Source organism: Trematomus bernacchii, unplaced genomic scaffold (genome assembly GCF_902827165.1).
Source record: "Trematomus bernacchii unplaced genomic scaffold, fTreBer1.1, whole genome shotgun sequence".
Taxonomy (NCBI): Eukaryota; Metazoa; Chordata; class Actinopteri; order Perciformes; family Nototheniidae; genus Trematomus; species Trematomus bernacchii.
The window spans coordinates 13,277,343-13,291,299 of NW_022987714.1; the positions used below are offsets into that span (position 1 = coordinate 13,277,343).

The following is a 13,957-nucleotide window of genomic DNA, read 5'->3' on the forward strand; positions in this document are numbered from 1 at the left end:
TTCTAATTAAACGAATGCTGCTTTTTGACAGTTCCTTTTCTGATTTCCTCAAAAAAAGTTATCATAGTTAGTACTTTCTTAGACAAAATGTAACCAGACTTGGGTCCCCAGTGTTACTTATGAATTTGATTTATTGTAGATGCGTCTTATTGTGTCTATTAACATTGGGTAGTGGGGATCAGCATGCACTCATTGACCCTACGCAGGCAGACAGATACTGTACACTCGAGCCAAACAAATGCTGCCCGTCCCGTCAGCTTGCTAGCAAGAGCAGTGAGGTAGATAATAATTGTCAGCTTGTCTGTGCCAGTGCCAATGCCAGGGTGGGCTAGGCCTGGTGGGGTCTGGCTCAAAGGGCCTAGATCACTGTGGGCATCGGGAGTCCACAGGGCTGAGAGAAACAGGAGGATGAACACTCACAGTACTGCAAGCATGTCCAAAAGAAGCATTAAAAAGAAGAAGCAATGTCTGTGTGCATACAATCATCTGCAATAATTCTGTCTTGAATTTCCCAAGCAATATATCTAATCTAAATGTGCTCTCTGTTTTCTTCTTATCACAGACCTCCATCCAGATGTGGAAATCTAACTGCACTCAGAAATGTATTTATGAAGACAAGATGAATGATGCAGAAAGAAGCAGCACCAGAGAGCCTGTTGTGGACCTACATGGGACCTCATGTTTGGGGTAAACCCTTTCTTGGCACACCTGGGTGACATCATAAACAGGACGTAAATGACCAGCGAAACTCTAAGCCCACCTGTTACCAACCCAAGCTTTTAATGTAAGTTTTATGGCTTTATGGTTTAACCAATTAAGTGATCTTTTTGTGATGGTTGAATGTTAAGTCCCCTGTCAGTTAAAATAAATGCTGTGTGTACTTCAACCAGATCATCTGCATTTATGTAATTGTTTGTACATGATATACAAAATAATCTGCATACAGACGCCACCTGAGCTCCATACCTGCTCTGTGTTTGTCTCTGGGCTCCAGCTTGGGAGGAAATGAGATATTTCCGTCAGTCTGTGCTTAAGTACATTTATCACTCAGATCACTCAAGACTTGTGGAAAAGTGGTCTGGCATGAGATCTGTCACTAAATCCTCCACATGTATGTCCCCAAACTATTTAGTGGCCACTGAAATTGGGACCTCCTGTTTTGACTGTGGGAACTGTTGGCAGTTGCTTTAAAATCCAATGTTTTCCGCTCTTCATTGTGAAATAAAAAACTTCCATGATGCTTTGCTAACATCTTTAGCGTCCACGTGGAATGAAATCACTGCATTTTAGAAAGTAACATTGAGGCATTTAACGCAATTCATGTAAAAGTCAAGTGTTAGTGTTGATTTACTCCTATTTATTTTTCCATATCTAAACCAAAAATATCAACGACCAACATGTCAGTTTTCAGAACATAACATATGGAGAGGAACAAGCATTTTTCCAACCTCTATCTCCTCATGGTAATGGAACAATATGTCCAACAATAGCATACATGACATCCTCATCAATCCATTCCCAGTGCAGATGTGCAACAAAGTGTCCACTGTGGTAATAAAATGCACTCAAATGGCCCCCACTGGTCATGACAAAGTCCAGTTGTCCAAAGGAAAGTTAGATTGGTTTCCGGAAAACGCATTACGATACGTCATGACTTTGACCTAGGAAGCAAACCTGGAGACCCTGGTGGTCGAAGGTAATGCTGCAAATGTGTGTGGCAGGAAACCGGAGGTATCAAGAGTATTCCAGAAGCCTGAAAATATCACTATTTCCACATGACGAACACATTTTTTCCTGATCTCGAAAACCAAAGATGCTACACCCAGTCCCATTTCTGACCTTTAAAGACCTCATATGTGGGTATCCTTTCACCCTTGTATAATGTTGAGTTAACAGCCTAAATGGGTTTCTCCCTTGTCATAGTAGAGCTCACTTCCTGTCACTGGCCCCAGGGTGCAACGCACAATGACTAACAACACCCATTGGCTCCCTCGCAGGCGGAGAGTCTGACAGGCAGGGTGACACAGGGGTTATTTGTTTCTGTCAGAAGCACAGAAATAGTCTCCCAACTGGTCCTGGAGTGGACAAAGCAGGCGTGCGTTCATTGGCCTGCTACCATGGCGGGATGTGCTTCTGTTGTGATTACCTGCCTCTGTATAGGAAGGGCTTTCTCTGAGGACCTGTGGAAAAATGCTGCTGTCTGCCAAGTGCCATGATTAGCGCCCCGGCCTGTTCCTGGGTCAGCTCAGAGGGCAAAAGTGTCTAGACCAGCCGGGGGTTTTCCACACGCTCTTGCCTCAGCTGTAACTATTACTGTGTACAGTAGTTCCCCAACTCTCATGTTCAACAAGTCGCTTTGGACAGCATCACTCCCTGCTGTGTGTGGTGGGAGTCGGGTCAGACATTGGCTTTACATATGTTTTTAATATTGTTGTCGTTAATGGCGTCCATTTTCTTTGACACATGTTATTATGTTGTAAGGGGATTAAGAGATAGGAGGGTGGGAACCGTTGTGGTGAGCGGTATCTCAGGTTGATTTAAAGTACTACTTAGTGTAAACACAGTTATTTGGAGATGTTATTGATTGATTGATATTGTGCCATTCATGGAGCCCTACTTTCTAATGTTAGGATCTTCCAGCTGCCAGGACTCTTGCAGTGCATTGTGCATTACAAACTGAGTGTTTGCCAGAAAAAGCACAACCAGTTAATGGTTCGGAACCCTGGCTTATCTTGGCCATCGACGCAACAAAAGCTGTAATTATCTGCAAAATAAACTCACTTCCTTGATTGTTATACAAATAATGCATTAAACAGTTCCAGATCAACTTTGTTTTCCACTGTGTTGCCAGACCCTGTCGAGAAGGAAAAGCATTCAGGCCACCAGTACTGGAAGATCATGTCATAGGGCTAATCAGGAAGTTGAGTGCTTTATGAAATATGAACACCTTATATAACCAATTATGATTTGCAAACTCTGTTTTGGTCTCTGTGAAAATGGCAAAAAATTGTACCTGATGTTTCCCACCTGCCAACAAATTAAGTTTCTTGTATATGTCAGCATTGTGTGTCTCCCAAGACCTTCTCTATATAGGTCCAGACATTATTTTTGGCAATTCGTTCCTGACGTGTACCTCCCACTTTCTCTGGCCCACCTCCATGAGGGCCGAGGAAGCCTGGCACTCGCCTGAAGCTCTCAGCCAGTCCTGGGCAGCTGGGATCTGGGGGAGCTCCCTGCAGTTCTGCAGTGTGCTGGCAGCCCTCTTCCTCTTGCCCCCGCCACTCTTAATTCTGCCTTTTTACTTCCAGCCAGCTTCAGAATACAATACAGAGGAGCCCTGTGCTGCGTTGTGAACACAGACACACTCATGGGCGTACACACACATCCACACTTTTATAAGCCATTGAAAGAGACAAGACCAAAGGCGGAAAGAGGAGCAGACGCCTCTCAGATGCTGGGCTTGGCTTCGTTTGCCTCTTGACACAGACGGCCGCACACAAGATAACTGTTGTTTATTGTTTATGGAAGGACCCTCTGCCACACTCCACGCTCTCTTCATCTGGAGACTCCTAAAGGGCCACAGCCAAGAGCCACAGGGGAAAATAAAAATGGAACTCACTGTATCTACTGTATGTGTGCAAGCGTGAGTGTATGAAAGACAGCACATGTGTTCTTTTGTGTTTACATGTACAGTGAATGTACACTTACTGTACAGTATTGGGCGCTATTATTCTCCCATAGCTTCCTCATGGAGTGTGTGCTGTTTGCTCAGCTGGAGTTGGTTCAGTGTGGAGTGGATGGGGAGGCCATCTTGTTCGAATGGGGTCTCAGTCACAATAGTAATAGTGATCTGACAGACAATGTACTATGTTATATAATACATTTGGCACATTTTAAGATGCATTTTCTTGGGTGAGTATAATATTGAAGGAGCAATTCAGATACCACAAAACTTAGATAGATTTATACAAATCCATCACCCTCTAAGTCACTAGTCCTGTTTTATATCTTAGACCACACAAGCCTACATTTATTTTTTATTCTTCCCATTATTATCCATGAAAAAATATGCAGACAAACTTTTAAAAGTTACTGAAGTTGATAAAAAGAAGATTCGACATGTATAGATTCCAGACTGTCAATGACCAATCTTTGAGGTAAGCCTGAAGACAAATCTAATACATTTCCCTGTCATCAATTGAGGTGTGTTCCAATCTAGATTTACATAACAATCTCTGAAATCATGAGCTGACTAATTTTCTAAAACAACATTAGTCAAAAAAAGTTCCATACACAGATATACAGCACAAAGTCTTGGATAAATCAGTAGTTGAGACTCGACAGTGCTAGATTGGCATCTCTCCAACATGACTTTATCATGCTACCAATTAAATATGTTCAGTGAGAATGTCTCAGTAAGAAAATAAATGAAGGACAAAGTCTTAATATATGTATGTTATGATGTTGGAAAAACATACAGTTCATCAGAGAGCTGCAGCTTTTCACTGTCAATTGCATTGCTAGCTTAAAACTTTGACGGGAGTCATAGAAAAAAACACATTAATGATAGCAAATAAGTCTCAATCAATGGCGTGTCCATTGGTTGTACTGGTTTAAAAAATAATTATATTAAATTGTATTTTATGATCCCATTTTATAAGGCTATATTTATAGCATTTGTACTTGGGCAGACTTCTCTGTCCACTCTTGTCTCAGCTCCTCCCTACCACTTGCAGCCATGTGCTGACAGAAACGTGTTGGTGTGTACCAGGTTCTCAGCAGTAAAAACCAGTAGAAAGAGAAATTCCTTCCTAATGGTGCATGAAAGTAGTGATTCACACTGTATTTTTGTTTGAACCATTGGCAGATCTTTTCCATATTACCTCAACACTGTACCTAAAGAAAACTGTATTTATTTGCATGCAGTATTACACACTTGAACAACGTTTGACAGCTGAAGTTGATGTGTCTCCCTTGACCTCTCATCAAAATGTGCAGTTGGTAGGAAAGAGGCTGCAGCTGGACCCGGATCAGGCCTGCTGGCGATAGAGCATGAATAGCAGACTAGCCCTGGGCACTGTGAACAGTCCTGCTGACGACTGTACCGACAGGGTCACAGCCCCTCCATGCTGCCCCGCAAAAGAAGAGTGGGAGTAAACAGGCGTAATAGGGAGAGACTAAAAGACACTTGGACTGTGTTCTTGTAAATAATTGCATTCATTGTTCTCGGCCACTGTTGGTTATGGTCACAAGCTGTTTGGTAGGCCCCTGTCTGTCTGGTGCTCCCCATGAGCCTGGTGTCAGCGCCTACGCCCCCGAGGGGAGCAAGTTGTGCCAGGGGTGAGGATGCCAGCTTCCTGACCCGGTGGCCCCGTGTCTGACGTGCCCACGCCAGGACCAAATGGTCCCTGGGCCAGCTCGGAGACTCAGGGCGTGCTGTGCGCATGCTGCTCCGCTGTTAAATAAAGCTGGTTCAAAGAGCACATTCCTGCCCCCAGCCCAGCAGCGAAATAGCCAGCTTTCTTGCTCGTATGTGTCAAAGCTCCAGATTGTTTCATTTTATTACTTTGCCTTTATCTCGCCTGTGTCTGGTACAATCTGATTGGATTGAGCAGGTTATTAGCCTCTTGTTGGCTGTGGGAACAGCAGATGGCCTATTTGGGCCAGATTACCTGTACTCCTTATCTTAAGTGAAGAATTTCGTTCCAAGTGCTCAGATGTTTCAAGAAAGCTACTTGCTGAAATCATTAAGGCATTGCAGTACAGTTAAGCTTATCTGGAAGTTAACACTTATACTGTAAAGCTGGTATCCTGTTATTTACCTACACCAAGGGAGTTATGTTTTCTGCTCAATCTGTTATTGGCAGGATAATGGAAAAATTACTGGCCTGATTTTGACTAGTATGTTGTAGCATGGACCAAGGAAGAGCCCAATACAATTTGGAACCTATGAGTATCATGAGGAAGATTCACAAAATGTGTTTTACTTTCATAGCATATGTAAAATAGCAAGATGAAGCCTTTGTGCTGTATTTCGGTGTTGGCAGAATTGTGGAAAAAAGAGAAAAGTCAGAACAACAGCTATCAAGGTGTTGTTTAAAAGCAATAAACTTCAACACACCTTCTTGGTAGCATCCCTGTTGTTTGTGGATTACTATTTAAAATTCATGATTACATCAACGTTTTTTGAAATTTGCATGACTTCTTGACTCTGGTAAAAATGAACCATCCGCTGTTCATGTGAATGCATCATTGGCTTGGCGAATGTTTGTGCTCTCCAAACGTCATTCTAGTTTATGTATTGTGCTCATAACCGATGATGATAGCTGTTTTAGATCTGAATTTTATGTCAGAATGTACAAAAGACATATGATGTTCACTACAAACAGCAACAACATTCACTACAAACAGCAGCAACATTTGTAAGTAAAAGTAAATGTGTGCCGTCACCAAACTTGTTCAGCAGGGGCTTCAGGAACTATCTCATTGCTTTCAGTCTGCCATTGAAACTCCTTGGAGAACTAACTAGACTCTCAGACAGATGCTGCGTAATGGACTGTAACATGAGAGGAATTTAAAAAAGAAATCAGGAAGTCTTGTCTCTAGATCCCCTTTTTCTCTCTGAACATCTTTTTCCTTCTATTTTCTCATTCCTCGTGTCAGCAGGAAGCCTCTGTCCGTCATTGCGTCCAAAGTAAAGGTCTGCAAAAACAAGCGTGGGAACTAACCAAGCCCAACACGGCAGCATCTGCAGCCTGTAATGATAGAACCTCAATGACATCATGTGTGTTTGAGGGGGAGGGGGGGGGGGCTCTGGTAACGGCACTGTGGATCTCCTCAGAATACTAGTGGCTAAGTGGAACACACAAGCTGAGCTCTTCAATTGAAGTCAGATGCTCTCGGGCACTTTCCTACGGCTAAAGTCGCCCCTTTTCTTTTCCCCGTTCGCTGTAGACTCCGATTGAGGGGCCTCCTTCACAAGGGCTACGTCTGACTTTACTGTATGGTAAATGTCAGAAAATAGATGCAGGCCTCTGTAACAAAGTGTAATTGGATCCAAGCTGCCCCGGGCCACTGTGTTTGATCTGCACCACCTTCTGTACAGTTACCCACATCTTCACGAAGGCAAAAAGCACACAGCTCATTCAGGATGTTATGGTATTTTTATCGTATAATAATCTGACGTCATGGAGGAAAACTATTGACATATGTTGCTTGACATTATGAAAACCTTTGGTCGTTTTATTCATACATTCATTCACATCTTATCTTTGTTACTGCGCTCATGTTTTTTTTTATTTATGAACTTCCTGTTAAACCGGTAACCAGGTTTTTATAATAAGTTTGTTTCTTTTGGTTTCATATTGTATACATTATCCCGTTGAGTACTTGCATCTGTGTTGCATTCCAGGGCAAAGCCGGCAGCCGAAATCTGATACAATGCCTGGATTTAATGGAGCCTTTATGACTCTTGAGATCATCCCGTTGTGAATAACTTGCTCTTCATGTGAATTGCAAAAGTAATAATTGTGGGTGGGGAATGTTTTATCAGTTCTGACTGAGGTCAATCATACGGCAACAATGTAACAGAGATCAAAGACGGAAGAGAACAAAAACTCCTAGGCCTACAGGTAGTAGAGCAGTTTAACTGGAAGTAGGAAACACCCACCCACACACACACATTTAGTTTCCCAGCTAGTGTGGGATGATCCCTAAAGATGTGAAACTCAAACCATGTTGTGTGTTGGTTTTGATCATGTGTTTGACATCATACTGGATAGGTGGTGAGTGCATAAATGTGTTGTGCTATTATAATTCCACTAAATCTGGTAACATCAAAATGCAACACGCTAATACTGCTGTCAGTTGAACGAATTGTTTGAAATTATGTCTTGTTGTAAGGAAAAGACATTGCTCAAATACATCAACAACTGATACATTTTTAATGCATATATGTTCATTGTTGCACGCTATTAATTTACTGCTTACATCAGACATTCCAGAAAGTCACTGGAGTTTGACTGTGAGCTGTTTAGCGCTTCACTTCCTTTAAAAACCCAACAGTGCTCTGCTGTGGCAATGGCATCAGAAAAAACAAAACAAAAACAAAAACAGATGCAACAAGAATTTACTGAGAGCGTGCAAATTGTAATTTCACAGAGACTGAACCATCTTTTAAATCCTATAATAATAATAGATAGTCTGTAATGCACAAGAACTGCTTACGATTATATTGTACTGTCATTCAAGTACTGTAAGTCATGAGAGAAATGTCACACAATGTTAGAAATTCTGAATCCAAACAATGATAGACTAACAAAAGATCATCTGCAGTTATTTTTCTCTTTTATTTGGATCTTTTCATGATTTTCTTAAACTTTAAACAAGCATACAGGCAAACTAGCAAAGACGAAACTAGTCATTGTGTCATAGTTTGCCTAAAAGAAGAAATTTACTTTTTCTTCTTGTATGATTTATGAAAATGTGACAGCTCATGCCCGCTAAACCCCTTGATACAGGAAAGCATAAAAAAGGAAGGAAGAGGGCCGGATTAAAGAAAATGGCGTTGTGGTTTTCATTGGGTTTGTGAATGCAATCTGTGTGAGGACAGGTGAGGATGGTGTGGATATAGATGTTTATTCTGAGGACACTGCAACAAAACCACCTCTTTAAAACTCAACGAAACAAAAAAGAAAGTTTTGCTGGAAAAAAGTTATTTCTGCAGTTTACATTTAGGTAAAATAAATATACATATTTGTTTCATTACAACCTTCCTCTGGACTTTTGTAAATCTCATATTAGCTGTGGTGATTAGTGACTTGCCCTCAAAATTGACACAATGTCACAAATACTGTGACCTTTGATTAATATCTTCTGTTAAAGAGGACATATTCTGCTCATTTTCAGGTTCATCATTGTATTTTGTGCCTCTACTGTGACATGTTTATGTACTTCAACGTTCAAAAGGTTCTTTATTTTTCTCATACTGCCTGTACTGCAGCACCTCTTTTCACCCTCTGTCGGAAACCAGAGCCCAGTCTGATTGGTAAGCTGGCCAATAGAAGCATAAGTGTTACATAGTGATGACATTATGTAGTAGTTATTAGTCAAAGGAGGCGTTTCAGGCAGTGTGTGGGAGAGAAACTCCCTCTGGCGTGAACTTCGGGATTTTAGTCTTTGCAGACCATTTACATGCACCTATATAAAACAGTACAGGAATAGGAAAAACCCCAAAAAGAATAATAGGGCCTCTTTAACAAGTCTCCTATTAACTGCCTGACCCTCCCTCAAATACACTTGTAATGACAAGACTGGGCACCTTACCTACAAAAATTGATGCAAAAGCCTTTAATGGGAAGGAGTTGTTGATGAGTCAGTTGGTTATGAGTCAGTTGGTGGCGAACATCATAGACGCAAGGTAACGTCTCGTGAAAATCAGGGCCATTGTTAGTACTTTCTAAGAGTAAGCTTGTTAGCTTAGCTTGCTATCTTCCATTTCACTTTAAAAAAACAATCTGAACAGTGCAAAAGGACTAAATGTGTAATGTAAACCGTTGTCTGTCTCGACAAATGGAGGAAAACGTATGTTCTAAACTGAAAGGTCCCATGTCATGCTTTTCTAGTTATTACCCGTCCCCTTGTATGTTATGAAGCTTTTCATGTAAACGGTCTGCAAAGTCACAAACCCTCAAAGTACACCCTCTAGGGCAGGGCTTCTCAAACTCCGGACCAAGGTCCGGATCCGGACCGAACTGCAAATCAATCCGGACCGAACCCTGTGTCCCATTATATTAAAAAAAAAAATTATAAAAAAAAAAAATCTGATTCTGATAAATTAATGTACATCATTGTGTACGCGCGTCTTGTGTCTGACGCGTAGTGAGAATGAACGTGCATATATATTTACTTGTGTGCACGAGCGTGACACTCATTGCAGACCGCAAGTTAACCGCAAGTTTACCTTGACTTTCTAATGCTTCTAATGCCTTTTTTTGCCGAGGTTCAAGGCATTGACTACAGACAAACAGCCAAGCGACCATACTGTATGTATGTATTGAATGTGTGAGTGTATAAAGCGGCGCCGTTTGCCGACAGGCAAGGCAGGCGAAGTGCTTGGACCAGAAGGGGGCCCCCAAAGAAGGTAGATTAAGAAGGTCCACAGCAACGACAACATGGAACACCCTTTCATTTACTGCAACGACATGTCGGGAAACCCCCTCAAGGGGGCCCCATGCATAGCGCGCCATAAGAAACTGCTTCTTAATTTCCGTTTCGTTTCAGGGGGGGGTGACTTTACTGGCATTGATCCGGACCAGTGACCTTGTATAAAGTTCACAAGTGGACCTTTAATAAAAAAGTTTGAGTACCCCTGCTCTAGGGAGTAAAACTCTAACACAGAAAAGACCTGTGTATGCTGCCCCAGAACGCCTCGTTGGAGATTTTTATTTTTCAATTTTTTTCTTCCGGGTACCAAGTGACGTAATTGGGTCTAAGTCAGGGGTTGGCAACCCGCGGCTCTCGAGCCGCATGCGGCTCTTTAAGCCCTCTGCTCTGGCTCCCTTGAGCTTAGACAAAAATGAGAAGGAAATAAAATAAAAATATTTGTAGGACTATTTATATGTTGTTGCGCGGTTGAAAATGTTTCGTATCTTGTATTTTGAGGTGATACTGTGACACATAAAACAATTTAAAAAACGGTTTTAATTAGGTCAACTAAAATATGCGTCACATCCTGCTACGGTACCGCACCAGCGCCTTTTCTGGCAGGTGAATAACCTGACCCCCAGCTCGATGAGCGAACTATGGATAAATAAAATAAAATAAAATCGGAGGAACACAGAGGGTTTAATTCTGCGTGGTTAGAGGTATCTGCTTTCACAGCAAACGATGCTGGCTTACCGGGATGTTTGATATGTGGAGAGAAGTTCTCAAAGGTGCTGCAGCCTTTACATATCGAGGAAAAACACGGAAGAGGAAGACAGCTGACGATCTTCAGTCACAATTCAATCAGTTAACTCTTTTTAGGGAGCAGCTATATGTTTTATTTATTTCAAAGTGGGTCAATTTTAATTATATTAATTTTCTTCAAATGTGCAGAGGACTCCCCGAGTGCTGTGTTGATTTATTTTAAAGTAGGCCTGTTTATTTGTTTTAATTCTCCTTATAAGAGTTCTTTGTTTCTTATTAGAGGTAAACAGTTTTCTAATAAATAATAAATGCAAAAAAACTGTAGTTTTTGTCTATGATGTAACAATATATACAACTTTATAAGCTATCAAGCTATCAAATATGTTTTGCGGCTCCAGACAAAAAAAATTGGTGGAAAAGGGGGCAAAATGGCTCTTTTGGTCAAAAAGGTTGCAGACCCCTGGTCTAAGTGACGTAACGGCTATGCGGACCAATCTGCAGACTTCCTCACACACACACACACTCACTCAGCCTTATCTTTTCTCAGCCGCAACTCTGCGGATTTCTCAGCCTGAACTCAGCCTGAGACAGCGAAACTCAGGCTGAGTTCAGGCTGAGTTTCGCTGTGTCTCGCTGTCTCGCAGACCCCACGCAGCATCCAGGAAACGACACCAGTAATCCAGCTCACACTGTCCTGGGCGAGCTGACCAATCAGAGCACACTGGGCTCATAGGGAGGGGGGGACAGGAGCTCCAACAAGCCGTTTAGGACAGAGAGTGAATACACATACTATACAGAGATGCTGTATGAGAAACCAATGTGATTTTGGAACATTGAACAATGTAAATCTATTCTAGTAGACCTCAACAATGGAATTATGATCAGTAGAAATGGCCATGTCATGGGACCTTTAAAGCATCCTCAGGTATATGAGTTAGTTATATCAAGTGTTAATGGCTGTATATACATATACTGTGGGTTATTCACTAGCGTCGCTGTCCTTGGAGTTAATGTGTTATGACAGCTTTTTTTAAAGGGGACCTATCATGCAAAATGCACTTTTGTACGTCTTTTATACATGAATATGTGTCCCCGGTGTTCCAGGGAACTCACCAAGTGTCAGAAAACACAACCCTCTCTATTTTCCTCCATACCCAAATCTCTAAAAAAGGGGCTGCAACGGATCTGATAAAAACTGATCCAGATTTGAACACTGTCCTGACGTCAGGACGGTGGCGCTATGGCTATTGGGCCAACTTCACCAATCAGGAGGAGACAGCCACGGCCATTGCCGTTCGAAAGCGCTGGAGACGCTGTAGTACATATGCCAGGCCTGTAAGTGGCGCTGTAGTCTGCCACAAAAGCAGCGAAGAAGACTTGATTACCATGGTTACCCTTCTGTTTATTCTCCGCTGTGGCTTTCTTTCTCCCTCCCCGAGGCAAGCGGTTGCTCCCGCTGCAATGCAATCCCTCCCCGTCGAGGCAAGCACTGTAATTCTCTCCGGTTAGTCCACCAGCAGATGACAAACACCCACCTCTCCGCCTCTTCCAAGGAACGAGGGGACCGTGCGGCTGAGTTTCAGTTTCAGTTTGTTTCGCTGGTCAAGATGTCCGTTAAAGTTTAAATCTTCCGGACAAAATTAGAAAAGTGCCGGTCAAAGGTCTTCTTTGTTATTTATTGAGCTTTAAAACAAATGAATAACGACTCTATATAATAAAACACGGAGGACGGAGATCTCTTTTTCTCCCCCTCTTCTGACAGCCCAGCAGCTGATCAGAGCACGTCTCCCCTCTCCTGCAGGGGGGCGTGGTCAGCAGAATCAGACCCGTAGACAGCAAACAGCACATAGAGCGAAATGAGGCATGGCTAAAATGCATGATCTGTTTGGTATTTTGAAAACAGAAACGTATAAATATACCTTATATAGGTATGGCCCTACAATATATCATTTAAATATAGCATGATAGGTTTCCTTTAAATTAACACTTCAGTATGTGAAAGAATAATTTCTGACCCAACTATAAGCGATTCATATAGCATACTGTCAGGGTCTTTCCAAAAAATGTTTCCAATCAATTATTACATTTTTCTCCATTGTTTAAAAGTGCATATCTACTAGCGGGGCCATTGGTGCTAATAAAAAAGCAATGGTCCATAAGCACATAACACATCATGCCAATCTGTTAAAGAAGTAGAATCACGATTCATACAAATTGAATATGTTTCTGTTTATCACTATGAAACAGGTCCTACATGTATGTATTTAGGGTAAAACGTGTTAGAACACAAATAGTTCCAATGGCATGTAAGAACAGAAAATTAAGGTTTGCTTATCCTAAATATGTGTTTTAATAATAAAGCGTAAAAAGAGAAAAAAATAAAATGATTGCTTGATGTAAACATGGATCCTCCCAGAATATCAGCTTGCAGCAGTATTGCCGTACCTTCCCTAAGCATCAAGTATTGATCATCAGCTATGCCTCCCTATGTTTAGTAGGCTGTCCTGTAAAACCCAGCCAACAAAACACAAACCAAACTGGCATGGTCTTTGTGTTGTTAAGTAAATCCAGAAAAGCCAAGAAGGTAATCAAGTGCCCCATAGGAGAGCAAACGTCAAAGCAGAGCAAGACAAAGAAACTGAGCGGCTGTTTCAGATTAACACAAAAATAATAATAAAAAAGTTATTAGCGGTTTCACTATGCCAAGTATGATTAGTTATTGTTTTTTTCTATTGGTGATGAAGGCAGCCGATTTCAGCGTTATGAATTCAGTTTTCTTTAGTATGCCATCCTTGAAAGTAAAAAGATCTCTATTCAGAGTGCAGCACATGGTCCAAATGCTACGCTTTCCTCTACTTCCTTCCTAGTGATGCATAATTTGTGAACCTCCCATTCATATCCGTTTGCTCCCTTCCACTGGAATCATAAAATCAATCTGCAGCATACACGTTGTCAAACAATGATGTAGACCCTGGTCTACCCCATCCATGGGGCCAGACGTGATTGAGTCAAGATCTGGTCTGGGCTGTTTGAAATACACTCTCAATTA

General features: G+C 41.7%; 1 protein-coding gene across 1 annotated transcript in view; it reads left to right on the plus strand.

The window, feature by feature from the left end:
* Positions 1 to 13,957, plus strand: part of ccnd2a (cyclin D2, a) — a 164,405-nt gene that overhangs the window by 61,405 nt on the left and 89,043 nt on the right. The window contains exon 2 of the mRNA XM_034141985.1: positions 563 to 784. The gene's annotated coding sequence lies outside the window, so the exon portion shown is untranslated. The remainder of the gene's footprint in view (positions 1 to 562; positions 785 to 13,957) is intronic.